This window comes from Cnephaeus nilssonii, assembly GCF_951640355.1.
Source record: "Cnephaeus nilssonii genome assembly, chromosome: 12".
Taxonomy (NCBI): Eukaryota; Metazoa; Chordata; class Mammalia; order Chiroptera; family Vespertilionidae; genus Cnephaeus; species Cnephaeus nilssonii.
In genome coordinates, this window is record NC_137083.1 from 58,854,552 (window position 1) to 58,882,319 (window position 27,768).

Here is a 27,768-nt window from a genome sequence, read left to right on the forward strand (position 1 = left end):
GTTATGCTTGATTCCTTTCTCTTTATTTTTTGTGTATCTACTAGAGGTTTTTACTTTGTGGCTACCATGAGGTTGACATAAAACATCTTAGAGTTATAACATTCTCTTTTAAGTAAGCTATTGTGAATAATGCTACCATAAACTCAGGTGTACAAATATCTGTTCAAGTGTCTGCTCTCAATTATTTTGGTCTTTGCCAAATACTACTCATCTCCTTAACCATGTGAACCCATCCCAACTTTTATCTCTCTGTGATTCACAGTTCCTGCCAATGCCTTTCTCTGTTACTACCTAAATTTCACCTCTTCTCATTATCTGCCCTCCCCACGCCCCCCTTCTTCAGCTCACAGATTCTGATTTATCTCCCAAGCTTCCTTCCCACCATGAGCCTGCGATAGAAGAGGCAGAAGCCCAGGCCAGACTCTGAGAAGAGGATACTCCCATCTTTTCCCACTGATGCCCATTAGCCTAGGTCAGTGGTCGGCAAACCATGGCTCGCGAGCCACATGGGCTCTTTGGCCCCTTCAGTGTTCTAACGCCACTTCTTCAAAATAGACTCGCCCAGGTCGAAAACTGACTTCTGCGCATGGGCCATGAAGTTTCAATTGCACTGTACGTGCGCACCCACATGTGGTATTTTGTGGAAGAGCCACACTCAAGGGGCCAAAGAGCCGCATGTGGCTCGCGAGCCGCGGTTTGCCGACCACTGGCCTAGGTGGATCCCATTCCCAAGCCTTTCATAGCTAAAAGCAACAATTCCCGATTTCCACCTGGAAATCACATGAACACACAAAGATCATCCCTGACTTTGAGACTCTGGCAAAAGATAAAGGGTGAGCACATGTCCCATACTCAACGACCCAAATCCAGAACCATGATAATGGCTCAGCAGCTTTGAACTCCATCAGCACTGTGGCAGCAAGAGACAGTCTTCCCCCCATGTGGGATCAAGCACAAGTAAAGAAAGCCCTCTCTCCAATAGGATAACAATTTGCTTGGGGCCAGCAGCCCTTCCAGAGATTCTAGTCACACCTTCTCTAAATCACTTTGATTTTTTATTGTTCTTTTCATCACAATTATCATCATTATTTTATTATTATTACTAGAGACCCAGTGCACAAATTCATGCATGGGTGGCAGGGGGGGGGGCAGGCAGGACATGATTGGCTCTCCAAGTGGGCAGTGGGATGCCCTTGCCAGCCTGGGGTCCAGATCCGTCCTGCTGACATTAGTGCCGGTTGTCGGGAGCCACCTGGCTGCTGCTTTTATATCCTTTCTTCCTCGTGGAACATCTGGGATTGGGGGAGAGTGGCTGCAGTGCCTGAGATTGACTTCCAGGAGACCGGCAGTGCTGTTGGGATCCTGCCGGTGGTGCTGGTCATCAGTGCCTGGCCCGTTCTCTGGAGATTGAATCTGTAGGACTACTGAGGGAGTGGCTGCTGCTGGCCTGGTGGGCCGCTGGGATGGCTGAGCGTAGCTCCCTCTGTGAGAGCGCACTGACCACCAGGGGGCAGCTCCTGCATTGAGCACCTGCCCTCTGGTGGTCAGTGTGTGTCATAGCAACTGGTTGTTCGGTCGCTTAGTCATATATATATATATATATATATATATATATATATATATATATGATTTTTTTTTTTTTAGAGAGAGTGAAGGGAAGGCAGGAGGGGGGGAGAGAGAGAGAAAGAGAGAGAGAGAAACATCAATGTGAGGGAGATACATCAATTGGTTGCCTCCCACTTGGGCCCTGACCAGGCCAAGGATTGAGCCTGCAACTGAGTTACACGGCCTTTACCAGAAATCAAACTGGGGATCCTTTGGTCCAAGGGCTGACGGTCTAAACACTGAGCACACCAGCCAGGGCATCATCATCATTTTAGATTACTACCAATTGTTGCTTGCTTATCATATACAAAGCCTATGGTAAGAAATTTTTCTCTGCTTATATTTTTAACAATATCACTATTAATGGGAGGCAGAATACTCTCTGGAGCCAGTCTATGAAGTTAAAACCCCAGCTTCACCACTTACTAATGGCTTGAAACTCTCTATCCCTCAGTTTCTTCATGCAAGAAGGATAATAATAGTATGTATATTAAGAGTTGTGATAATTGAGTGAGATAATCCATACATCATACTTAGCAAATAGTCAGTGCTTGATTAAGATGGACTCTTATTATTTTCTCCATCTTGAAGATAGAGAAACTAAGAGCAGGTTAAGCAGCTTGCCTAAGGCAACACATGCTGGGTCTGTTGACTCTCAGGTGTATGCTCATAATATTTCTCAGGTTTATATATGCCTGCTCTGTTGTCCATAGAGGATGAAATAGAACAAGCTATATATCAGCCTTTTATATAAATTGTAAATATGTACCCACTCCAGATATACTTTGTATTAACTAGTCTACCTCTACCTCAAGTTGCAAGGAGTAGATAACACAGAGTTAAATAAAATTTGTCTCTAATTTTTACTGACCTAAGGCAAGTGGCTATCTAAAAGGCCGATATATTGATAATATCTTCCACGTACAAACACACATAAAGTGTGGAGATTCTTTCATTCGCCCTCTGCACAATATCTATTCTCAACATTCCCAGTCATCAGAAAGCAGACTATTAATCCTTTCTCCTATCTCGCCACCCTCATCACTCTCCACAAATTGGTACATGAGAGATAGTGAATGTAGATGGCAGTTCACAGAGCAGGAAATGATCTCTACAGGTGTTACTTATAGAGGAAACTGCCCGTTCCCCAAGAGGAAAGATCAGATGAATCCTGCTCAAGTGCATTTCAAAGTCATTACAGTAAAACTTTAAAAAAATCTAGACCATTTCAAAATTACTTTTAATAGACTTGCTTCATTTTTCCAGGCTGTCCTCAAATCAGAAGCAGTTTCATTCCCCTCCTCCCCATCAAACTTCATGCTGTGGTTGATATCGACTGGTTATTTATAATTGGGCCTAGCCCATCTGACCCCATGGAGGTAATAGGGCAAGTTTCTGAATGTAGATTTATATTGGAGCATCATTCTGCCTCAGTTGTAGATGGATCTCTGGACACAGATATGAGCTCATCTTTGAAAGATAACAGCATGTGGTATGGAAATTATGGAGTACATGTGAACTTCTCTTCTCCGGAGGTGGCTGACAAAAGGTTGGTGGGGCACATGTCTAGATTTTATGGGAAATTTTCTTACAGAAAACCAGGTGTTAGATTATAAATTGCAGTGTAAAGTTTCCTCCAATGGCCACGTTTTCTGGTTTAATAATAATAATAATAAAAGAGTAAATGTGTATTTTGGGAGAAAGATTATGTCTGGGTCAGGTGTTGGCAAACACTTTCTGTAAAGAGACAGATAGTAAATATTTTAGGTTTGCAGACCATATGTTCTCTGTCACAACTACTCAACTCTTCCTCTGCAGCAGACAAGCAGCCAGAGACAATACAGAAATGGTCATGGCCGTGTTCCAGTAGAACTCTGTTTACTAAGACAGGCTGTGGGCCGCTTTGGTGTGTGGGCCATACTGGGTCAGCCCCTATGCTGGGCACTTTATAAACATTAACTTCATTGCTCAGGCCAGTGAACATCAAGGTATTGTCTATGCTAACCTAATCTAGGTAAATGATATGAACACAGGTAAAGAGACATTCTTCTCATGCATCCAGTAAGGAAGTAGGCTGGCTCCAGACTTTTCCACAAAAGCATTCAATGCTAGAAGAAAGTAAAGGAGGAGCACTACCAGAGTTCTCAGGGAAGGAACGTCAGACCTGCGAACATTACTTTATCTAAGAAGACATCAAGTAAATAACTCAAAGAATACAGACCCATGAGCACTTCTGAAAAAAACTGTGAACAACAAAATTCTGCATTGAAATAAATCAAAATAAAGAATGCAGGAATGGACATTCCAGGATAAATGGTAGTGAGCATTAAATACATTTGAATATAGAGCCAAATGTAGAACCAAAGCAAGATTCCAAGCAACTGTGGGAATTATGTGCATAAATTAAAGTGGAAGTTACAAATATGGACAATAAAAAAACAACAGTGCAGCTAACACAAATCAGGAGGTTGCGAAGGGAGTTGAGAGGAACTGTGAGGATGCTGATGTCTAAAATATAAATAAATATGACTCTAGGCTCCTAATATTTTTCATATTCTCTTTTTAACTTTGGAGGACTCTTTTAGAAAATTGTTTCTGTTGTAGTGAAAGAAATATTTATTTCAAGTTCAAGAATTCTTCTGTTTCACATCTATTAAATATAGTTAAGTTTAAATTTAAAACAGCATCTATAATGTGAGCTCATTTTAAAAAAAATGTATTTCCATCTATTTTTCTAGTTCCACATTTGCATTTTAAAAAGATGCTTTGGATAACAAAGATTTTTTGGTTGTGTTATTCTAAAGAATAGACCTTCAGGATGAAGAAATCTGAGCTATTTATAAATTTCTAATGTTTTTACATTTCCATATTAATTAAACTTATATCATGAGCAAGTAACTGTTTTATGAAATGGTGGCATGATTTCCCTAAAGAAAATAATAAAAAGGAGAATCAAACATGTTAGCAGTAGTTAACTTTTTGATGCTACAAAGATAGATGATTTTTTTGTTCATTTATATGTTGAAATAATTTTAAAGAAACCAACATGGATTTGTAAAAACAGAACATACTGTAATAGGAACCATAGAAAGCATTTTTAAGAAGGAGAGAGTGGTCAATTCTAAAAAAAGGAAAAAAATGAATGAGATTAGTACAAGTATTAGCAACATAAAAATCATAGTTGATCTTAATGAAAATAATTTCAAGGGAATGATAGAAGCAGAAGCCAGAAATAAGTGAATCCAGAGTGAATGGAAAATAAAGAAATGAAGATTCTGAATTTAGGTGACTCTTCAGAAAATAAGTCATTATTCCTCAGTTTGGTTGAAGGGTACATTTAAAGTGGAGAGAAAACAGAAGTGATCAATTGTTGAAGTGCAAGTCTTGACAGAGGTAGGAAGGTAAGAATTTAGGCACATCAGGGAAGACTAATGGATGTATGAAAGCTAAAGGATTACCTGGCATCACCATGGCACCGTGCCTGCTACTTATCAACAAGTTGCTGGGTATATGGTTTATGCGTTGGAAGGTACCAAGTCTGCTTACTGAAAAAAAACATAGCCTTTCCTTCCTCTCTGGCTGGGCCAAGAGAACCTCAGAGCATGGAATTTGTTTAAAGGATATAATAGGAAGCATCTGTAATCTCAAGGCAGGTTGGGAGCTCTTAAGGCCCTTCTGACATTTTCCTAAGAGGAACCCATGAGGATTCCCAGCCTGCTGTGAAACCGACAGCTTGAGCCATAACTCCAGAGCTTCTCAGTTTTTGAGAGCTGTTATGTTCCTAAGTTCCGTTACTGATCTTTGAGTTGGGTTTGGCGAGCATCAGGTTTCCCATAACTACCAGTCCCAGTCCTTCAGGCAGCAACTGCAGGAGGAGAAGACGATAGAGTTCTGCTGTCAAATCTTTCTCTATGGCGAAGACTTGGCTTTAGAGTCTCAGGTCATTCATTTATTCATCATTTGTCATCAAAGTTCTCCTGAAAAGTCTGTCTCATGCATGGAATCAATTGCTTGGACAATTGATGATAACAAGCTCTTAAGTTTAAACTCCAAGAAAATCATTTAGCATGATTCTGACTTGAGGTGCCAGTGGGAATCCAGTCATATGCTTCGTAAGTTACTTGCTATAAGTTTCAGCATTCATTGCATCCTTTGATTCATCAGCATCAATACTGAAAGAAGATCTGCTCTCAGGGCATGATCCATCCCACACTAGTTTAGAGATACCATCCTGTCAGATATTTTCATCTGTCAGATCCTGTCTCCCAAGGACCCACTGGTAGTGGAGTTTACCAGTGGGAAACTGAAACTTCAATGTAGAGCATGAACTTTGGCTCTCAGATGGAGAGTGACACAGATGCTCTCCCTTGATGCATGTCATACCCCCAGCCGGCACTTTCGACACATTAGATCACTTCCTCTGGATAACGAGCATCTAGTGTCCAAGCCGATGTGTGCAACTTGGCTGATGTAGATTTAAATGCTACAATGCATTACAAAGTGCTGCATGTCACCCCAGGTTGTGTTCGCCTCCATCACGGCTTAGGCTGATGGGATGCAACATAACAGGATGTGGCAAGCTGGGTGATAGCTAGTGCACAGTTACATGTTCTGCCTGCAAAGCAAGTGTGTTCATGGGAGCATCACATGACCACAAAAAGCCCTGCTCTTAATGAATCCTGCCAATGGACTGTCAGTGGACTGGCGGGAGTTGGCTCGCTTAGGTAATGGGCTCTCTCAACACCTTAGAAACCACTGCTCACTTCTAAGTTGTATTTACCCAATTCCACTGGCAATTGCTTTAAACACAAAAACAAAAAACAAGGTTGAAGCCCACAGCTTCAACTTAAAGTCATTCCAGGGAGGAGATGAGCCTGGACTTGCCTGTCTGTGGTTAGAATTAGGTGTGCTGGAGATCCGGGCATTTGCCTCAACTTCTGAAGGCTCTTGTGAGGGCAACTTCCCATATAGCCCCTGATGTCTTTATCGGACTTGATTTCACTCTGAATATGATCAAGTCACTGGGACCAAGGTGTCTACATAAGGCTACTGGTAGCCTAGAAGTTGCCTTTTTGTAAATTAGAAAAAGACACCATTTTTTTCCTCCCAGAGGTGCCTACACGACTGTACATTCTGATCATAACTGTTGCTCTCCAGAACAACTCCCAGTTCCTGGTCACGTGAAAGGATCTCTAACCAGCCTCTTCCCAGAAGACTTCCTCAGCCAGGCTACCCTTGATTCTTGCCCACTGGCATCGCCTCTGGAATGTGCTGTCTCCACAGAGGGCCTAATTCAGAGGAAACTTACATGAAAAGTGAAAACTTAGATTAAAATTTCAAGGTGTTCCAGAATACCCACTTCCTAAGGGCAGGACCAAGCGCACTGATATGTATCCACAACAGTGAAGAGAATGGGGGTTTTCAATGATACAAGATATTCAATCATGATAAATAAGGGAGGTGCTGGTGTTTATGAATAAGGTGTTATATTGGCTTTCTCAAGTATAAAAATAATATCTACTAAAGAAAAATTGAAAAGTCCAAAGTAGAAAAGGTATAAAGTAGAAAATTAAAATTGCTCATAATCCTACCACTCATAAATAGTCACTATTAATATTTAGTATATTTTCTTCTAATTTTTGTTATAGACATGCAATGCATTTAAAAAACCTCTTAGATATATAATATGTATCATAATATATGTATATAATACATATAATGATTGTTATATATTATAACTATATGATATAGTATATAACATTGTATGTGTAAAAATATATTATATGTAAATATATATAATTTTGTGTCTTTTTTCCACTTAATAGAACTTTTATTTGTTCATCCTCACCCAAGGATATTTTTCCATTGAATTTTAGAGAGAGTGGAAGGGAGGGGGAGAGACAGAGAGAAAGAAACATTGATGTGAGAGAGACATATCAATTGGTTGCCTGCTGTACGCACCCAGACCAGGGCCAGGATTGAGCCTGCAACCAAGGTACATGCCCTTGATCAGAATCAAACCTGGGACCCTTCAGTCCACAGGCTGACGCTCTATCCACTGAGCCAAACCGGCGAGGGCTAGTAAAACATTATTAACATTTCCTCATGAGTTGCTAGCACAGAAATTCCTAGATCAGAGGGGCATCTGTAAATCATACAATACACATGGTCAAATAAGGGTCTAATCTGAACAGCCTCGCAGCCAGTGGAGAACAATCCACCACCCTCCCCTCTCAGGGACCCAGTTCATTAGGGAACCGTCCCCATGGCTGGAGGCTGTGAGGGCTGCTTCCACTTCCCTCACAGAGTCCCTGGCACAATCAATATTTCCAGCCCCAAGTCTCAGTTTCCACTTCTATAAGATGCACTTAGACATGAGGACCCCCGGGACTCCTCGGATCACCGGAGGACCACAGGACACCAGGATGGGTTCTCAGACCTCCACACCCTTACTTTTCACCACTGTCATTGTGCCCCGCCCGCTAAGCTGGGCTCTTCCTCCTCACTCAGGTCCGCACAGAAGAAGGGGTGTGTGTGTTGGGGGTCGGGGAGAAGGCTGGGAACTATTTCAGAAGCCTCAAGCTCTGTTCCATTTCCTGTCTTCTTGAATTCCCAAAGACTTATCTCGGGAGGAGTTGGGAGTAAAATGTAAACTTTTCCACGAAACCTTCCAATGCAGTAGCCACTAGGCACATGTGGCTATTTAAATGTAAATTAATTAAATGAATTTAAATGGAATACAATTAAAAAATCCAGTTCCTCAGTCTCACTTCTCACCTCTTTAAGCGCTCAACAGCACGTGTGTCTCTGTAAGACATTTCCATGATCCCAGAAAGCTCTGTGGCATGCGCGGCTCTCAGCTACATTTCAGTGGAGGAATGTAAATGCATTTCCCTGGGGTTCTGGAGCTTCTGCCAGAACTTTACCAGGGAAGAAAATTCTTTGTAATCTCTCATTTGCTTTCAAAAGCTCGGGTAAATTTTTCACTCGGTGATATAATGCATGCACGTTTGCTGTAATGTAAAAATATGAGTTTAAATATCGAAGATTGAATGAAATGGACAAACCACAAAGGCATTAGATGTATCCTGCAGTTTTTCCTCCTGCAGCGGGAGGAACTCAGCTTTGGGGCACTGAGGGTCTTGCTGTCCTCTGCCTGTCACCAACGATGAGCCTTCCTGCCTCGCCAGAGAGAAGGGGCTGTGCCAACAAAGTGATTCCTCCTTAGACCCTGAGAGTGACACAGGTGCAGACCCCTCCGGGAACCTCCGCTCACACCCAGGGAAGCTCTGTGATGCTCAGGGAACAATGAGGGGCATCTCAGAATGACTACTTTTGTTGTTGTTAATCCTCACCCAGGGATATTTTTTCTATTGGTTCTTTTTAAAAATATATATATATTTTTTATTGATTTCAGAGAGGAAGGGAGAGGGATAGAGAGATAGAAACATCAATGATGAGAGAGAATCATTGATCAGCTGCCTCCTACATGCCCCCTACTGGGGATCAAGCCCGCAACCCCGGCATGTGCCCTTGACCGGAATTGAACCTGGGACCCTTCAGTCTGCAGGCCGATGCTCTATCCACTGAGCCAAACCAGCCAGAGCTCTATGGATTTTTAAAAATATATATTTTTATTGATTTCAGAGAGGAAGGGAGAGGGAAGAGAGATAGAAACATTAATGATGATAGAGAATCATTGATTGGCTGCCTCCTGCACACCTCTACTGGGGATCGAGCCTGAAACCTAGGCATGTGCCCTGACTGGGAATCGGCCAGTGACCTCCTAGTTCATAGGCCGATGCTCAACCACTGAGCCACAGCGGGCTCTATGGATTCTTTTAGAGAGGGAGGAAAGGAATGGAGGAATGGGGAGAGAGAGAAAAACATCAATGTGAGAGAGACACATCTATTGGTTGCTTCCTGCCTGTGCCCTGACTGGGGATGAGGATTGAACCTGCAACCCAGGTACGTGCCCTTGACCAGGAATCGAACCTGAGACCCTTTGGTGTGAAGGGTAGTGTTCTAACCACTGACCCACACCAGCCAGAGCAGAATGACCCTAATTTTTAACTATGCTGTGACAACCTGGCAGGCTGAGTAGATGCAGACCGAACTTGTTGACCACATAGCAGATTCCCTGTCTGATCTCTGAGGCCCTAGGATGCTGTCCTCAGAGGGGTCCCTTCAAGCCCACTGCTGAGCTTTGGTTGTCCTAGGCCAGGGGTATTCACATCCACTTGTGGAGAGGTTACTAAACATGTAAATTTCCCAATGAAAGAGCCTTTAGTAATTATACTGCATGTGGTCCTTTAGAGGTAGGCAATAAAAATATAAGGCAAATAACCATTAATGTCTAGAATCTTAAGATTAGAAGCAACCTCCAAAGGATAGATAACTCTCACGTAAGCCTGAAGTGGCTGCAGTTGTAACCTGCAGACTGACCCCAGTTCCAATGCATGAGATCGGGTCCTTTGCTATTGATTCATTCTACTTTTTTTTTTTTCCAAAGCAGTGCTTTCATTTAGCAAAGGCCGCTCAATGATTTCTAACAAAGAAGATGTCCAGAATAATATGAAGAAAAATTTAAATCTGTGGGGAGCATGGAGGGAGGGGTCTTCTGTTGGGATTTGTGACCTTCCTGCAGTTCTTAAGGCTTCAAGGGAATTAGATCAAATATCTGTTATCACCTCCTGTTTTAGAATCTAACATTCCATTTTGTGCTTAGTTCAAATTTCTCATTCTCTGGTTGAGGTCTTTTTCTTCTTTGTGCTGAGGAGAGATGGAAATGGCAAGTTTCTATCCTTGAAAAAAATCAAAATCTTGATTTTTTTAAAAGTTTTCATTCATGTATTATGCAGATTTACAGCTTAGACAAAATCATCTCTTTTCTCTCACCTTCCCCACAGGGGATATTTTCCACCTCAAATCGTTCTTTGTTTCTGGAACTTCTCCAATTTATCTACGCCCACTCTACAAAATGCTGGCTAAAATTAGGTCCTAACCAGTGATACAGAACCAGATTCAACCAAAACCACACCAAGGCCATCCATTTTAAGTGCCCATTTGGTTTTTCTCTAACCTGGGGCTCGACACCTGTTTTTCTGTTGTTTTCACCCCTGACCAGACCCCTCTATTAAGATTCTCTCGGCCAACTGTTGCAATTATATCATACACAGGAATCGTTATTGCAAATATTTGTTTCAATTAATTAGCAATGAACTTATGATGAAGCCCGACTGCCTTTTTCCATTGTAACCATGTGGTCGCTCCAGCCCCAGGGTGATGCACAGCCCAGCAACATTCCTTAACGAGCCTCTTAATTACACAGTTGGGGTAGCCATTCTGTCTAAAAAATCTGCTTCGTAATTACAAAATCACCAGCCCAGCCAGCCGTGTTGACCCATCCATCGCTTGCCTTCCAACGTGTCCTTAAAATGTGTGCTGTCTTCTCTCCAAATGACAGGAAAGCGCTGGAAGCGGGTGAGCACAGGGTGCAGCTGCTCCTGTAATAAATGCCTCTGCCTCTCCCTGCCCAGGGCTGCTCCTTCGCTGGGCTCTCTTCCTTTGCCGCCTGCCATCTTCTCCTGCACAATAGCCTCCAAAAACACAGGGGAATTCATCCTCTCTTTCAAAATATCTCCCAAAAGCTAGTTGCAGTAATTTAGCATAAGCTTGGAAAAAAAGTAATTATGGCCCCTCGGGTTGACTGGCTTGGTTCCTTGGATGCAGAGGCTGTTGCTGAAATTGCCACTTAACTTGTTCCCATTTACTTTCCGGTTTTGTCTCATCAGCTCCAAAATCAATGCGTGTCCCTTTGTTATGGTGTGCATGGCATTGAATCGTGATAGTTTGTGGGTGTTGTTGGTCTCCTTGGTCGCACTGGGAGTTCTGGAATGCTAGCACCCAGCACAGTGACTGGCCCAGAGGACAGGCTCGATGCAACTTTGTGGTCAAATGGCGGCAAATGAAAAAGCTGGCAAGTTCTTCATTTCTCTGCTATGTCACATCTTTTCGCTCTCAGGCATCCTGCTGGTAGACTGGTCCTCACTGCAGTGTACATGGGGAAACCTTGGGACCACGGAACATATGTGCATCTTGAGTGTCTGGTGAGTGAAGCTCCTTTTTGATATGACAGAATCACTGTTTGACAGTGTAGTGAGATTTCCTAGTTTTCTGGGTGTCCTCTACATGCCTGTTTCATCCAGGGAATCATCACCTCCCCCTCTACTACAAAAATATTGCTTCTCCGGGTGCCCTTTGGGGTCCCTGGAGTCATGAGAATGGTGATTTCTAAGGACTGATGCCTCAGCCACCACCTCTTCTTGCGGATGCCCTGCCTTCTGCGGCAGTGGAGACTGGCTAGGAGCTTTTCTTCACTTGGTGAGTGACATGATTTAAATTAAAAGGGAAGGCGTAGAGCAACAGGAGCCCTCATCCCTGGTAGGAATGCAAAATGGTGCAGGTACTTCGGAAGATAGGTTGGCAGTTTCTTGCAAAGCTAAAAATACACAGTCTTTTCATCTGATGCAGGAATTGTGCTCCTGGGTATTTACCCAATTGATTTGAAAAAGATATATTCACACAAAAGCCTGCACATAAATGTTTACAGTAGCTTTATTCGTAATTGTCAAAAACTGGAAGGAATCAAGATGTCCCTCAATTGGTGAATGGACAATCAAAATGTGGTGCATCCATACTATGGAATGTTATCTTATGAATAAAAGAGAAATATGCTAATTGACCATCACTTTGTGATACCCACAGCCAATCAGGAGTGAGTATGCAGATTAACCTGACAAAGATGGAAGTGGCCGCGGCCCCCGACTGCTCTGGGCCTCTGGGCAGTGCACCTCCTCAGGGCCTCCCTGCCTGGCTCCACACGTACAAACCGTCCTTGCAGCCTCCCTGTGGCCCAGCCCCCGGCCTCAGAGGCGACCCTCTGGTGCCTGAGGTCGTATCTCTCGGTGTCTGGCTTCTCCCTCTACCCCACCCCTGCCCCGCTGCTCTGGTAAACAAAACCCTAGTGTTGGAGCAGCCCCACAGGAGCTCGCTCAGTGCACAGTTAGCGCACACTGGGAACCCCGGGCCAGCCAAGGGGCGATGGTGGTGGCCATGGTGGCAGCGGCAGGTGGCTCAGCTTTGTTTTGAATAGATGAAAGAGGCCACCTACACAGTAACCCAAATTATCAGATCTCCCTCCTCCCTATCTTGCCAAATCAAGAGGGGAGGGGCAATGGGCGTGTAGGAAGGGGGGTGGGCAGGAGGCAGAGGGCAGAGGAAGAAGAGGATGAGGAAGGGGGCCAGTTGCATCCCACTTCCACAATGGGAAAGTGAACCACACTAGCGCACCCAACCTCTCCAGTCCTCCCCGCCTGCCTCTCTCCCCCCACCTTTCCCCCTCCACACCTCCCCAGGAGTACCAGCGCTGCACAGAGGAACTCTCCAGAGGAGAGCAAGGAGGAAGTGGTGCCAGAGCGGGCAGAGCTTGCCACTGCCGCCGCCACTGCACAGGCTGCTGGAGCGAGCCTGCCGCGTGCCGGCAGCCAGGGGAAGGAAGGCCTATTCTTGCATGAATCTTCATGCATCGGGTTTCTAGTTCAGTAATAAAAAGAGAATGAGCTGTCAAACCACCAAAATATATGAAGGAATTGGTAAGCTCTTAAGCGAAAGGAGCCAGTCTAAAAGGCCACATATTGTATGATTGAAATTATATGATATTCTAGAAAAGGCAAAACTATAAGCCAGGAAAATGATAAATGGTTTCCAGAGACTCTGGGCGAGGAGGAAGAAGGAGGAGAGATGAACAGGTGACTCACAGGGAATTTTTAAGGCAGTAAGATTATTTCGTATGATACTGCAAAAGGTACATGACATTATGCACTTGTCAAAACCTGTAAAACTACTGCACAGAGTGAACCTTAATGTATGTAATTTAAAAAATCATTTAGGGGATTGAGGGATCCCAGAGAAAAATGCAGACTATGCTATGATAATCTAAATGTAGGAAACAATTTCACTGAAGGGGGCGGGGGAAAGGTGCTGATCTAAGTAACTAAATTAGTGGAGTCAGTCAGGCTATAGACAAAAGACACTACACATAAGCCCTGTGTTGTAGTAAAGGTGTGAACCACAGGGGTATAGGCTAACAGTTCTGAGACTGCTATGCATGTATACTGGAAGTGAATGATGAAATAAATGAGTGGCAAATGGTAGAGCCAGGCTTCTTACTGTTGGAGTGGAAATTTACGGATCAGCAAAAGGAGGAACCTGCAGTGGTGCATCCTATAAAATAAAAGGCTAATATGCAAATAGAATGAATGACAGAACAGGAACAACGGAACAACCAGTCACTATGATGTGTGCTGACCACCAGGGAGCGCGCGGGGACCATGGCAGGTGTTGGCAGCAGGCAGCAGAGAGTGAAACATGGCGGACATCGGTCACAGAGGGATGGTGGAGGTAAGCAGGGGCGCCAGACTAAGGTGGGGGTGCTGGTCGCTGTCATGGGGCGAGCCTCTGGTGGTTACTGAAAATTCTTTTCTCTCGCACACCGTGGTCCTGCCCAGCCCCCACACCTGCTGCCGGTGCTGCCCCCACTCGCACCCGCTGCCCCGATTGCTCGGTGCCATCAGTGGGTACAAGCAGCAGCTGCCAGCTCTGATCGCCCCCGAGGGCTTCTCCATCTCCCCCTGCTCCTGAGGGGCAATCAGTGCAGCAGCTGCCGCTCGCACCCACTGATGGCACCAGCCCCAATCGCTCCACACCGTCAGCAGGTGCAAGCGGGGCGGCACTGTCAGCGTGTGGGAGCTGCAGCAGTGGCAGCAGTGGGAGCGGGACTGCCAGGAGACAGGGGACCAGGGCCACAGCAGGAGGGGCCAGGCGGGGGGAGCAGAGGATGGGCAGAGACCCGCCCCTGTGCCCACCGCTGCCTTGCGGCCCACAGTTCCTTTCAAGGTGCACGAATTAGTGCACTGGGCCCCTAGTGTGGTAATAAATTAGAGTTGGAGACATTCATATTAACTCATTAGTATGATTACATATATGTGACTTTATTTCTCTGTTAGCTGAGAGGGTCTAAACAAACAATGCCCCTGGAGCAACAAGCATACTGAACACCCATAAATTGGTTTCTAATATCATTCTTCAATCAACAGAACCAGGGTTCCTTGAAAAAAAACGGCAGAGTCTAGCCCTAGCTGATTTGGCTCAGTAGAAAAAGCAACAGACTGCAGACTGAAGGGTCCTGGGTTTGATTCCGGTTAAGGGCATGTACCTTGGTTGCAGGCTCAATCCCCACCCCTGGTTGGGGTGTGTGTGAAGGCAACCAATTGATGTGGCTCTCTCACATTGGTGTTTCTCTCTCTGTGTCTCTCTCTCTCCCTTCTACTCTCTCTAAAAGTTAATGGGAAAATATCCTCAGGTGAAGATTAACAACAACAACAAAAGAGGCAGATTCTAGGAGTAGGGCAAGAATGACATAACAAGAAATATATATGTGGTCTCTGTCTCCAGTTCCTGGCATAAAACTCCCCAAAACACTTGGACTTTCCGGCATGTTAGGGTGAGAGAGACATCTTTGGTTATTCATAATAAGCCCCTTTCAACCATGCCAAAATTTCTGCTAACCAGGTTACTCTTGGAGGATTGAGGAGGTTTAGTTAGAAGAGGAACCAACCATGTGATTAGAGAGTTGGAACTTCCAGTCCTACCTCCCAACTCCACAGAGGGAAGAGGGCCTGAAGATTGAGTTAATCATTAACGGCCAATGATGCCATCAACCACATCTTTGTAATTGAAGCTTCATAAAAACCACAGAATTTGGAGAGCTTCTAGGTTGGTGAACATGTCAAGGTGCTAGGAGGATGGCCTACCTGGAGAGGGCATGGAAGCTCCATGCTCCTTGCTCCTTCCTTGCCCTAGGCATCTCTTCCATTTGGATGTTCCTCAAATGTATTTTTTAATAATAAACCAGTCATGGTAAGTAAAGTTGTGCTCCGAGTTCTGCAAACCATTATAGCAAATAATCAAACCTGAGGAGGGAGTCACGGGAATCTTTAATTTATAGCCAAATCAGACAGAGTGTGGATGACCTGGGGACCCACTGCTTGCAGTTGACATCTCAAATTGGGGGCAGTCTTACAGAACTGAACTCTTAATCTGTGGAGTCTGCACTAACTCCATGCACTTAGTGTCAGAATTGCTTAATGTGAGGGAAAACCCCACCATTTGGCATCATAAGTGTTCTGTAGGTACAGTAAATTATTTTTATTTTCGTAAGAAATACACAAGATAAGCCTAGAGCATCTTGTAGTGCAAGAAAGTAAGAAAATGCACATTAAGGCCTCTGACAGCATAGGTAAATGCGGTACTCACATCCTCCCACAACCACATCAAAATTACAACTAAAGTACAGAATAACCATCATTCAGAACTGCCTGAAATCTAGCTGAACAGAAGTCCTACATCTAAAAATACGTGGAAGAAGCCACATGGAGCCTGGCAGGAGGGGGTGGAGGTGCAAAACAGGCTGGTCCCACTTCCACATGTAGAGGACAAATATTGGGAGGGATATCTCAGCTGAAGAGGTTCCCCATGAGGAGCAAGGGGTCACAGCTCCACACCAGGCCCCCCAGCCCAGGATTCCAGTGCCAGGAAGAGAAGTTCCCATAATTTCTGAGAGTAAAAACCAGTGGGGATTGTGGCTGAGTGAACCAGAATCCCAGGAATTCCTCCTGAAGGGCCCACACACCAACTTACTTGCACTCACTCCCTCTGAGCTTCAGCTAGACGGATACCAGGGACATGTGGGGAGAAACTGAATTGTCTGACATTAGTGTGAGGGATGGAGGAGCAGCTTTCTCCCAGATAGAAGTGCTGGCAGAGGCCATTGCTCCTTTGATGAACCATCCCCCCACAGAGCTGGCAGGTGGGTGCCATTTCTCAGTCTCCATCAACCTGGCTATCACTGTTTGCCTGCCCTGGTGATTCCCTGAGACCCCCACCCAACTCAAATGGTGGTCCCACCCAACTTGTTCCCCGTGGGTTTTCCATATGAATGGCCTGTCATGGCTCATGCCTCAGACTTTTCTAAAACTTCTCAAACCAGTAACATCTGGCCTTGGTGTGCCCTGTACCTCTCACTAAGTGATCCTAGGCTTGACACTAGCAACAGTCAGCCTTGGGTTGTAATTTGGCCTTTCCTGGGCTCCTCCAAGGCTAGCACAAGTAGCAGCCATCTGCAGATCACTTTGTAGTTCATGCTGGGAGGCTCCAGGCAGAACACAGGAGGTAGCTGACCTACATCTCCCAGGAAGCCCCAGAGCCAGCACACCCAGTGGACAGCTTCAGATCATGTCAAAGCATCATGCAATCACCTCTACAAGTGACACCCTTAAGGGGCAGACTCATCAGGCACTAGAATCCTGCTGAAATAAGCCCTGCTCTGTGGGTCCCTGCACAGTAGTCATATGGTAGGTAGTCACAGTCAGTCCTTGCAGCTGATCAACCTGGAGGTAAATCCCTAAGATTGACATGCCAACAGTAAGCAAGGCTCAACTATAATAGGAGGGTATACACAGCCCACACTGAGGGATGCTCCTGCAGTGCCCAGCTTGGCTGAACAGGGAGGCTGTGCCACTGGACCCTGCAGGACACCTACTACATTAGGCCACTCTACCAAGCCTGGGAGATGTAGCAGCTCTACCTAATACATAGAAACAAACACACGGAGGCTACCAAAATGAGGAGACAAAGGAACATGTCCCAAATGAACAAATAGAACAAAACACCAGAAAAAGAATTAAGCAAAATGGAAACAAGCAAGCCACTAGATGCATAGTAAAAAACACTGGTTATAAGGATGTTCAATGAACTTAATTAGAACTTCAACAGCATAAAAATGTATATGGAAACCATAAAAAGGAACCAGTCAGAAATGAAGGTTACACTAACTAAAGTGAAGAATAATTTACAGGGAATCAACAGTAGAGTAGATGAAGCCAAGAATCAAATCAGTGATTTAGAATATAAGAAAGCAAAAGACACCCAATATGAACAGCAAAAAGAAAAAAGAATCCAACAAAATGAGCATTGTGTAAGGAGCCTGTGAGACAACTTCAAGCATACCAGCATTCGCATCATGGGGATGCTGGAAGGAGAAGAGAGAAAGCAAGAAATTGAAAACCTATTTGAAAAACTAATGATAGAAAACTTCCCTAACCTGGCAATGAAGATAGAAACGTAAGTACAGGAAGCACAGAGGGTCCCAATCAAGGTGGACAAAGAGGCCCACACCACGGCACATCATAATTAAAATGCAAAAGGTTAAAGACAAAGAGGGAATCTTAAAAGCAGCAAGAGAAAATTTGTTACCTGCAAGGGAGTTCCCATAAAATTGTAAGCTGATTTATCAACAGAAACCTTTCAGGCCAGAAGGGATTGGCAGGAAATATTCAAAATAATGAAAAGCAAGGACCTATAATCAAGATTACTCTAGCCAGCAAAGCTATCATTTAGAATTGAAGGTCAGATAAAGAGCTTCACAGACAAGAAAAAGCTAAAGGAGTTCATCATCACCAAACTTCTACAGGAAGGAGGAGGAGGAGGAGGAGGAAGAGGAGGAGGAGGAGGAGGAGGAGGAGGAGGAGGAGAAAGAAGAAGAAAATGAACAATAAAATGTCAATAAATACATATCTATCAACAACTGAATCTAAAAAACAAAATAACCAAACTAGTAGAACAGAAACAGACTCATAGATACAGAGAACATTTTGATGGTTGCCAGATGGGAGGGGAGTTGGAGGAATGGGTGACAAAGGTGAAGAGATTAAGAAGAACAAATTGATAGTTACAGAATAATCATGGGGATGTAAAGTACAACATAAGGAATATAGTCAATAATATACTATGTATGGTGTGAGATTGGTACGAGATATATCGGGATGATCACTTAGTGAGTTATATAATGTATAATCACTAGGGTGTGCACCTGAAACTAATATAATATTGTATGTCAACTTTAATTGAAACATTTTAAATGATTTCAAAAAAGAAAATGCATATTAAAAAACAACAGAAACAAAACACATTGATGGGGATGTGTCAAAGGAGCATGGGAGCCAAGCAAAATAGCTCCCAATGGCCAAAGCTGGGACAATTTGAGCAACAAGATAGATAAAATGGCATTGAATTATACCCTAAAGTAGAAAATAAATATCCAGGAGTCCATACTGAAATAATAAATGAGTGAATAAAACAATAAATGGAGAGAAAAGGGAAAACCCCCATGCAGAAGAATTCTAAATAATTTATATAAATACTTCACTTTTAGGGATGGTTAGCGTACTTCTCTACTCATTAGGGTTTACACATAGTGATTTCCTCCAAGGAGTAAAATATGGAAAGGGGGGAAAAATAACTTTACAGTGCTGAAAGCTAACAAGCGCTACTTCAGCCAGATGATCAAGGTCAACATCAATAGTCATAAATCATGTTCATAGTATGTACTCTTGACATGTGGTGATAATAACAGTACTTTACCTCTGTGGTTTTCTTACCCAGATCCCCTAACCTCAGTTTTATGATGAGAAAAACATAGAAAAATCCTAATAGAGAAGCATCCTACAAAATACCTGACTAGTGCTCTTCAAAACTGTCAAGAACATCAAAAACAAAGAAAGTCTGAGAAATTGCCACAGCTAACACGAGCCTCAGAAAATGATGACTGAATGCAGTGTCATATGCTAGGTGGCAATCTGGAACCAAAAAAAGGACAGAGAAATACTTAAAAAATCTGAAAAAATGATGCACTTTAATTAATAGAAATATATCACTATTGGTTCGTTAACCATAACAGATGTACCATACTAATTTAAGATGTGAATAATAGGGGAAGCTGGGTGCAGGGTATATGGGAACTCTGGATTGTCTTTTCAAATTTTCTGTAAGTTCACAGCTGTTCTAAAATATAGCCTATTTTAAAGGGAGGGGGGAGGTTCTGTGGTCATCCGGGCTACCATCCTGGTCCCTTTCTCTCATGCATCCGCATTCTGGAATCCTTTGGCAAGGATGGTGGGGCAATGCTGGCAATTCTGTTGGCCCCTCCATAGTCACTCACCACCCTTTCTTTGTGCCTCTAGAAGTTGACCACCATGAATCTCACCAACTGGGGCCCCTTGCCCTCTGCCTTCTGGTAGGTTCTGAAAATGGAAGGCACTGGTGGGAGATCAGAAAATAGGAGAAAGAATTTGGGGTGTTTATTTCTCTGGTGCCAGCTGTGGGCTGGCAGTGACTGTGTTGTGCAATCTCAGGCCAGAGCTCTGTCTGGGTGAGCCTCCGGACTGCTCTGTCTCAAAGTCTGCCCAACTACTCCCTCCTTCAGGCCGAGGCTGGTAACTGTTAGTGCTGCTGCTGTCCAGACAGTTTACTATCACTCACTGGTTTCTCTTAACCCTGCCCGCACCCTTCATTAAAATCATCCCAATTTCCCCACTTGAATGGGCCATTGGTATCCTAGCCTGATCCTACTGATGCTCTCAGGCCTGTAAAGCCCTGACTGCTACCAATACCCCTTACATACTTTATCTACAACCTGATACCCTGTTCCCCCAACAGCCTGTAACCCGCAATGCTTTTCTAAGAAAACAAGATAAATTTTTCTCCCACTGGCACTCTTGAACCCACCCTACCAGCCCCATTGACGGCAGACCAGGCAGAAGTAGAAGATGAGAAATGTGCTGAACCTCTCAACATAAAACTATCGGTAAATAGCACTGTCATTATTTACCTGGGTCTTTATTTGAAAAATGGGGGTATTGCCACAGCCCTATTTCTCTCTGTAAGAATTGCCAGTGATAACAAAAATAAAGTCATTAGTAAACACAAAGAAACAAGCAGTAACATCATTTTTATGACCTTTTCTCTTCATTATAGAAATAATATAACTTCTACAGTATTAAATTTTTTACAATAATCATGTATTCATGTATTACTGTTGTAATTAAAAAACTCTAAAAAGATAAAAATAATATATGCTGATTATAAAAAATTTGAAAATATTTTTAAAATTCAAAGGGACATAAAAATGACCCACAATGCTGGGACAAATAACACGAGAATGTTGTTTGAACATGAGCATTCTCAGTTCAAATACTGGCTCCATCACTTTTAGCTGTAACCTTGCACAAGGCACTTAGCTCCTCTGAGCCTCATTTGTCACAACTATAAAAAAAGGGACACTAATACCTCCCTAGTAGTATTGTGGCAAGAATTAGAGATACTCTAAGCATGGCCTTTAGCATAGTGCCTCGTGCAGAGTATAGAGACTGACCTGGGTTTGAATCTCTGCTTTGCCAGTTATACCCTGTTTGACCTTGGGGAACCTAGCTAATCTCTCCAAGTCTGTAAGACGGGGAGATAAAAATGATAACTCTTTCCTAGGGTGGAGCAGGGTAGTTAATGAAAAAAAGAGCTTCTTCGTAAAGTGAAGAGCCCACGGCAACTATATGGCATTGCAGCCACTGTCTTAGCCTTGTTCATGATCAAAACCTTTGTATCTTCATCATCAACAACCATCATCTCAGGAAAGGAAGTCAATCCCAAAGTGACCCACCAGATCATAAGAGTATTCCCACCTCTGTGGCCCCAGACCAATAAAACCTGGTAAGAATCAGAGCAGCAATAGCCCTAAATTAAAGGCAGGGGTGGGGGGGCGGTAAATTGGTGTGAATGAACGGGAGGAAGGAAATGGGGTGAAAGGTGAAGAGGCCATTAGAGAGGTGGGTGTTAGAAGAGGCTCTCTTTTCTTATTTGTCTCAGCAACTGGGAAAGGTGTGCCGGCTTTTTATTTGTTTTCTTTACGCTTGTTTGCTTGCTGAACAAAAACCCCTGTACTGTTTTCTGCAAGCCAGGCCTGTTCTAACCACTTTACACATATTAAATTAATTACTTACAAATGTACGTGCAAAATCATTTGCTTATATGTAGGCCTAGGAGTCTCAGGCCTTTGCTAAAGCAGCAGGTATATCTGTCCTGTCTCACTCCCACTCTCTTTTCTGGGGGTCAGTAAGACAGCATTTGTGTGCCCAACTACACACTACTCATTCGTTAATTTATTCCAGAAAGATTTACTGAGCACCTATTAAGCCAAGGAGACTTGCACTGACTTTCCGGAGCTTATATTCCAGTAGAAAGAGACAGACAACAAAACATTAGCTATAAAGCACTATTCCTGAGAACCCAGAATTTCAGCGTGAAGTTCATCAGATAGTCTTTCTAAACTTAGCTTCTGATAGACGCGAGGGCGGCAAACACCTGGGATCTGGCTTTGGGAAGTAAGTTTACATGGAGACATGTCAGTTAGAGGCAGACACAGATGGGGTGATCAGACGCCTGGGCAGGCACCCGCATCACACCTTTGCCTGGCGTCAGCCCGAAGTCCCTACCTGAAAACTGCCGGCGCAGCTCCGGCATCTCGAAGGTAAACAGTTTCCCCCACCTCACCACTTTCTCTGGCAGCTCTTGGATGTGGCGTGTGCCCGCACCATCTCCAAGAATCCGATGAGTGCTGAACCCGAGGGCCGAGCGGTTTCAGAACTTCCTATCTCTTTATCTCCGGTGGGGACTGTTTCAACAGCCAGAGGGGAAGTGGGGATGATACATTTTCTTAGGAAAATCATATTAAAGTTCAGTTTGTTAAGTCAGCCCCCTGATCTTACCCACGGTGGGCACTTGTTCTAGCAACAGAACCAGGAGGTGACAAATCCTGTAAGCTAAGTCCGCAGGTGGTTATCCCGACGGAGGGCGAATCCATGGGGAAGTCGTCTGAGGAACGTACTTGGGGCTTGCAGAACACCGGGCTGGTGTACTGCTTGATCAGATTGCAATCATTATTTTCCCCTGGGGCGCGTGTCATTTCAATAACAAAGATTTTGGCATGGTTGGGATTTTCCTCTTCTGGCGAGATCAGCAGAAACACCTGTTACCCGTGTTCCTGTTTTCAACACGAAATTCACGCGTTGACTGCGCCAAGGTAATTTTTGGAAACACGACTGGAAGAGGGGGTTTTATGCAGGTGGCAGTTAACACAAACCCCTGTGCTGTCAATGCCTCCCAAAGAGCTTCAGGTGCTGAGGAAAGCATCCCAACAGCCTGCGGGGTATTAAATTGGGGGAGCAACTCCCTTTGGGGAGACTTCATGGGCAGATAGGACATGAGGTTAAGCAAGTGAATGTTTTATAGAAAGCAGTGTAGGGACTGGCATTTGTCCTGTTTATTTAGTCACCCAGTAAGTGCTGGGCGCAGTTTGTGTGCCAGGAAAGGCGCAGAACACAGAGTAGAGGCCGCCTGAACAAGTCTGTCCCTCCCCCCATGAGCGTAGGACCCAGGGCAGGCTCCGCTAAATCTGCACCCGCTTGTTTTTTGCACAGCCTGAGGGCTAAGAATGGTATTTCCCTTCTTTTTAATAATATTTTCTGACCTGTGAAAATGACATGGAGTACAAATTTCAGCGTCCTTAAGTAAAGTTTTATTGGAACAGCCCTGCTCCTACATTTATATATTGTCTGCAGCTGCTTTCTCACCACAATAAGTTGAGTCATTGCGATAGAGACCTTCAGGCCTGCAAAACCTAACATATGTATTATCTAGCATTGTAAGGCAAATGTTAGCCATCCATGATGTAGGGGACACCGGTGAGTAGATCAGCAGAAACACCTGTTACCTGTGTTCCTGTAACACAGAGGGTGTAAGTGCAGCAGCAGCTCCTTGCCTTGAGAACTCCAGGACAGCCAAGATATTGGATCAGTCCTTAGCAAGTGTTATTGCTGTTACAAAGAGCTGACTTTGCAATGAGGGAGTGTTTCAAAGAAAGGGGAGGCTGGGCTGGCTGGTGGGGATTAATAATAAAAGTAAGAAGGCATCAACCTTGCGAGAGATGCAGGGGGGTGGATTAGGGAAGGGGGTTGACTTGAGTATGGGTTTCTGTGATAGTAGAGCCTAAGACAAGAACTTGATATAAAGAGTTTCTTTGGGAGCTGATCTCAGGAAACAGGGCTGAGAGAATGCAGAGAGTGAAGCAGGGAAGGAAGGAAAGCTAATAGAAGGTGTGTTGATGACGGGTTACTGCTAAGGGCAGCTGAGGCTTAGCCCTTCTGGGAACCTGTGAGGAACAGGTAGAAGAACCCTCAAAATTGCTCCACCCACTGTGGGGCAGGGAAGCAGGGTTGTTTACTCTCTGATCCTTTATTGGCTAAACTGCCATAATCTCCTCTATGCGTCAAGGTTGCACCTGCAGGCGGCTGCTGAGCCCCTTCAGAAGCTGGGGAGGAAGTCCAGGGCCACCGAGAAAGTCCTGGGCCCATCTGGAAGTGGGCTGCTGCCCCATGAGGAAGCTGTCCACCACCGCCATGCTGGAGTCAAGTGGATCAAGGACATGTGGCACCAGGTACCACGAGCATCTGCTGCAGAGATGTCCACCAGCTCGGTAGGAATAAGAGTAAGCTGTGGCCCCCGGCTTTGATACATTCTGTTAGCCTGATGGCTCCTGCTGCTGGCTCCTCGGATCCCCTGGTTGGCTCCCCTCGGGGAGCATGTGCTAGAACGAACACATTCTGGGAGTTCAAAGCCTTGATTCCCTGTATTAGGGTTCTCCAGAGAAACAGAACCAATAGGACACACACACACACACACACACACACACACACACACACACACACAGATTTATTATAAGGATTTGCTCATCCAATTATGGAATCTGAGAAGCCCCACGATCTGCTGTCAGCATGCTGGACACCCAGGAAAGCAAGTGATGTAATTCCATCTGTGTAGGAAGGTTTGAGAACCTGAATACTGAGAGCCAGAGAAGATTGATGTCCCAGCTCAACAGTCAGGCAGGAAGGGCTCAAGTCTTCCTTCCCTTGCCTTTTTCTTCTAATCAAGTCCTCGATGGATTGGATGATGCCCACCCATATTTGGGAGGGCAAACTGCTTTACGGAGTCCATCAATTCAAATGCCAAACTCGTCTGGAAATATGCTCACAGGCACACCCAGGAAGAACGTTGAGCCAAGTGTCTGGAAGCCTGTGACCCAGTCAAGTTGACATAAAATTAACCATCGTTGTCCCTGACGGGCCCTGGCAAGCTATTTATCTTTTAAGACTAGAAAAATAGTCCGAACTCATACATTTGTAATGAGGATTAAATATCTTTTGAGCCTCACAAAAGAGCAAAGTGCCATACAAATAAGACATTATTATTACTATTCTGTCAAAGGCCCCTTCTCATTTCCTCCATAGCATAGAAGACTTTCAGAGAGTCAGGCTCCTGCCAGCAGCTCGCCTTGAGCCCGATCTGTACGCATCAGCGTTTCTCCGCAGTGGGAGTTTGCCCCTGTGCAGAAGATGGGTTTGCTTGGCCCCAGAATGTGTCTTGTTACCCATTCCATATCTTGTCATCTCCCTACCTTGTTGTTGATCAGTGCAACTTCCAAGCACTATGAAATTGCAAACATCCACGAAAAAACTATAGGAAGGTTCCTGTCTCTGACACAAGCAGATAAACCTTTGATCAGGATTTTTCTTTGAAATTAAAAATGAATAATAAGAAGAAAGCTATGGGGCATTCCTGAAGCCCAGCCCACTCTTCGTTTCCTGAAGAAAAAAAAACAAAACACAAAAAACCGACTATGTTGCCTGGTTGGTGTGGCTCAGTAGTTGAGCATCAACCTATGAACCAGGAGGTCCTGGTTCAATTCCTGGTCAAGGCACATGCCTGGGTTGTGGGCTTGATCCCCAGTGGGGTGTTCAGGAGGCAGCTGATTGATTGTTCTCTCTCATCATTGATGTTTCTATCTCTCTCTCTCCCTTCCTCTCTCTGAAATCAATAAAAAACATTTAAAAAAAGACTATGTTTGGGTGGCAGATGAGAAACCCATTCATATTATATGTGTCTTGCCTTCGAGGACCATTGAAAAAACGCTTTTCATATTTCCAAGCAGTTGACTTTTTTATTGTGTTTGCTACTTGTGCAATATCTGGGGAGAAAAATCCTGTTGCTTTTAAATATATGCAAAGTATCTCACCCTGATAGAAAACGGTTTTCATCAAAGGGAGAAATGAACAGGGAAACGGAGAGGGAGATAAGGAGGGGGAGAGACAGAGAGAGCAGTGAGCCATTTCAGGTTGCCATCCATACCCTGGGCTGTCAAAGAAGAGGCAGGCGCAGAGAGAAATGATAGCAATAGGGGAGCGTCAACATCTGGAATTCACCGCTCATCACTTCTTGGTTCAGGCTAGGTGAAATGCTCTGAAAAGATCTATTCTGTTTAAATCCATTTATTTTCACAACAGCTGAGAGAGGCACCAAGTAAAACCAATTCCATTTTACAGATATAGGACATGAGTACCTAGTTTTCTGTGACAGTGGGGCTGGCGAAGGCATCCAGAAACATCCATTCCCTAGGCCAGCTTTAGCTTGAAACAGTCCAGTTCCCTGGGGTCCTTTGCTTTGCCAGTTCATCCCTCACAGTTCATCCCTGTGCCTCTAATGGCATTTCCTTCTCCAAGGTCATTAGAAGCAGTAGTTCTGAGATTCTGTCATTTGTAGGAATAATTTTTTTTTTAATTGAAACTTTTATACACTGGAATCAATTTCTTAAGGTTCCTTCTTGTTTTAAACACTGACAGGCAGAAATACTCACTATTTTAAAAGAGGAGCACAGATCAAAGGCAAGAATTAAACCCCAGTGACAGATCCGTCATGTAAAAGATTTTCCCACCATTGCTGTGTTTGGAATTTGCAGGAAGCAACATGTCTCATGTCCATTGCTTTGCATTTCTTTTGTGCTCCCTATTCCTGAGAATTTGATAATCTAACAGATATGTTTCCCCCAGCCACATAAGTCAACTTGATATCCTTATCTCTTCTTAGTACTAGTAGCTAAAGATCCTAAGAGGGGAAAAGGACAAGTGTCTTTTCTTGCAGTCTTATGAAAATCAAGAGAAGAGTCAGCATTTGGAGATAGGACTCTGGGGTTTCTCCTTCCATGTGGACTTCCTAGCTAATATACACAGTCTGGTCCTGGGCTGATTGGACTGAGCAGGGCGAAGAGGAACAGTTAACTAGAAAAACACCTTTACTGGGGCATCTGGGTAGTATATGAGAGCATCCAGCACAGGGATCTGAAGACAAACACTGGTAATTCCAGCAGAAAAATAGAAATTAGATGAGGAAGGAGAACCCAGCAGTCCCACTGTCCCCAGTGCCCGCAGCCCCCCTGGGCAATGCTTTGGCAGGAAGCTTGTTACACTCATGAGAATCAGATCCACAGAGAGAAAGGCTCTGGAAGATGCAAGACATAAGCTGAGAGCCAGAAGCTTAAATCTTGTTGCTGCTGGCTGCACAGCCCCTCACTCTGAAACAGAGGACATGTCCACTAGCCACCGGGAGCCAGGCACAGGTTCCACTGTTGATTCTACAAGGGAAGGACCTGATTCAGAGTAAGATGTCCTCATTGTCTCCAAGGAACCTGTGCTTGCAGAATTCAAATACGTTTAAACCAGAGGTGCCCTGAGTTCAGTAAGCAACAATGGACAAACTCGACAAGATTTCAATTATGTAGTGGGAGTTGAACCATGCTGGGGCAGCTCCCCTAGTGACTGTCAAAGTCAGAGCAATTCGTGTTTCCTGTGTGAGCTGCTCTGAGGACCCTCTACTCAGTATCTGGAGCCTGGATTTCCTAGCAATGTAATAGGTGCTCATGAAATGGGGTGACCCTGAAAATGAGAATCAGATCCACAGAGAGAAAGTCTTACCATCCCTATGGTGTAGATATCATTTCCCAGGTCTACACCCCAGCATTTGAAGCTTGGTCTGCATGAGGAGGCCTGGGGATTGGAAGGAAATTCTGGTCTCACAGAGCATAAGTGGGTTGGTTACGGTTGAAGAAGGTCCAAATTAAGTCAAGTGGGAATAACTAGAGAGTTGAGTACACTGTTGGATCTGAGCCTAGTATAAGGCCTTATCTGCTTGGATTATTTTGACTTCAGAAAGTAAGTTCCTATATCATATCCCTGTATAGAACCTTCCCATTCATTCTTTAGACAGACATTTTTGTGGACCCACTCTGGACTGCCATTGCATTAGAAACTGCAGATACAAAAAGGC

General features: G+C 44.3%; 1 pseudogene across 1 annotated transcript in view; it reads right to left on the minus strand.

The window, feature by feature from the left end:
• The window catches only part of LOC307108081 (phosphoglycerate mutase 1-like), a 63,798-nt pseudogene extending 39,669 nt beyond the window's left edge, over positions 1 to 24,129 (minus strand). Inside the window, exons 1-4 of the transcript in view lie at positions 24,054 to 24,129; positions 22,323 to 22,560; positions 22,050 to 22,171; positions 19,239 to 19,258 (exon numbers count right to left, since the gene is read on the minus strand). The product of the transcript in view is annotated as a phosphoglycerate mutase 1-like (transcript). The remainder of the gene's footprint in view (positions 1 to 19,238; positions 19,259 to 22,049; positions 22,172 to 22,322; positions 22,561 to 24,053) is intronic.
• Positions 24,130 to 27,768: the final 3,639 nt, after the last annotated feature.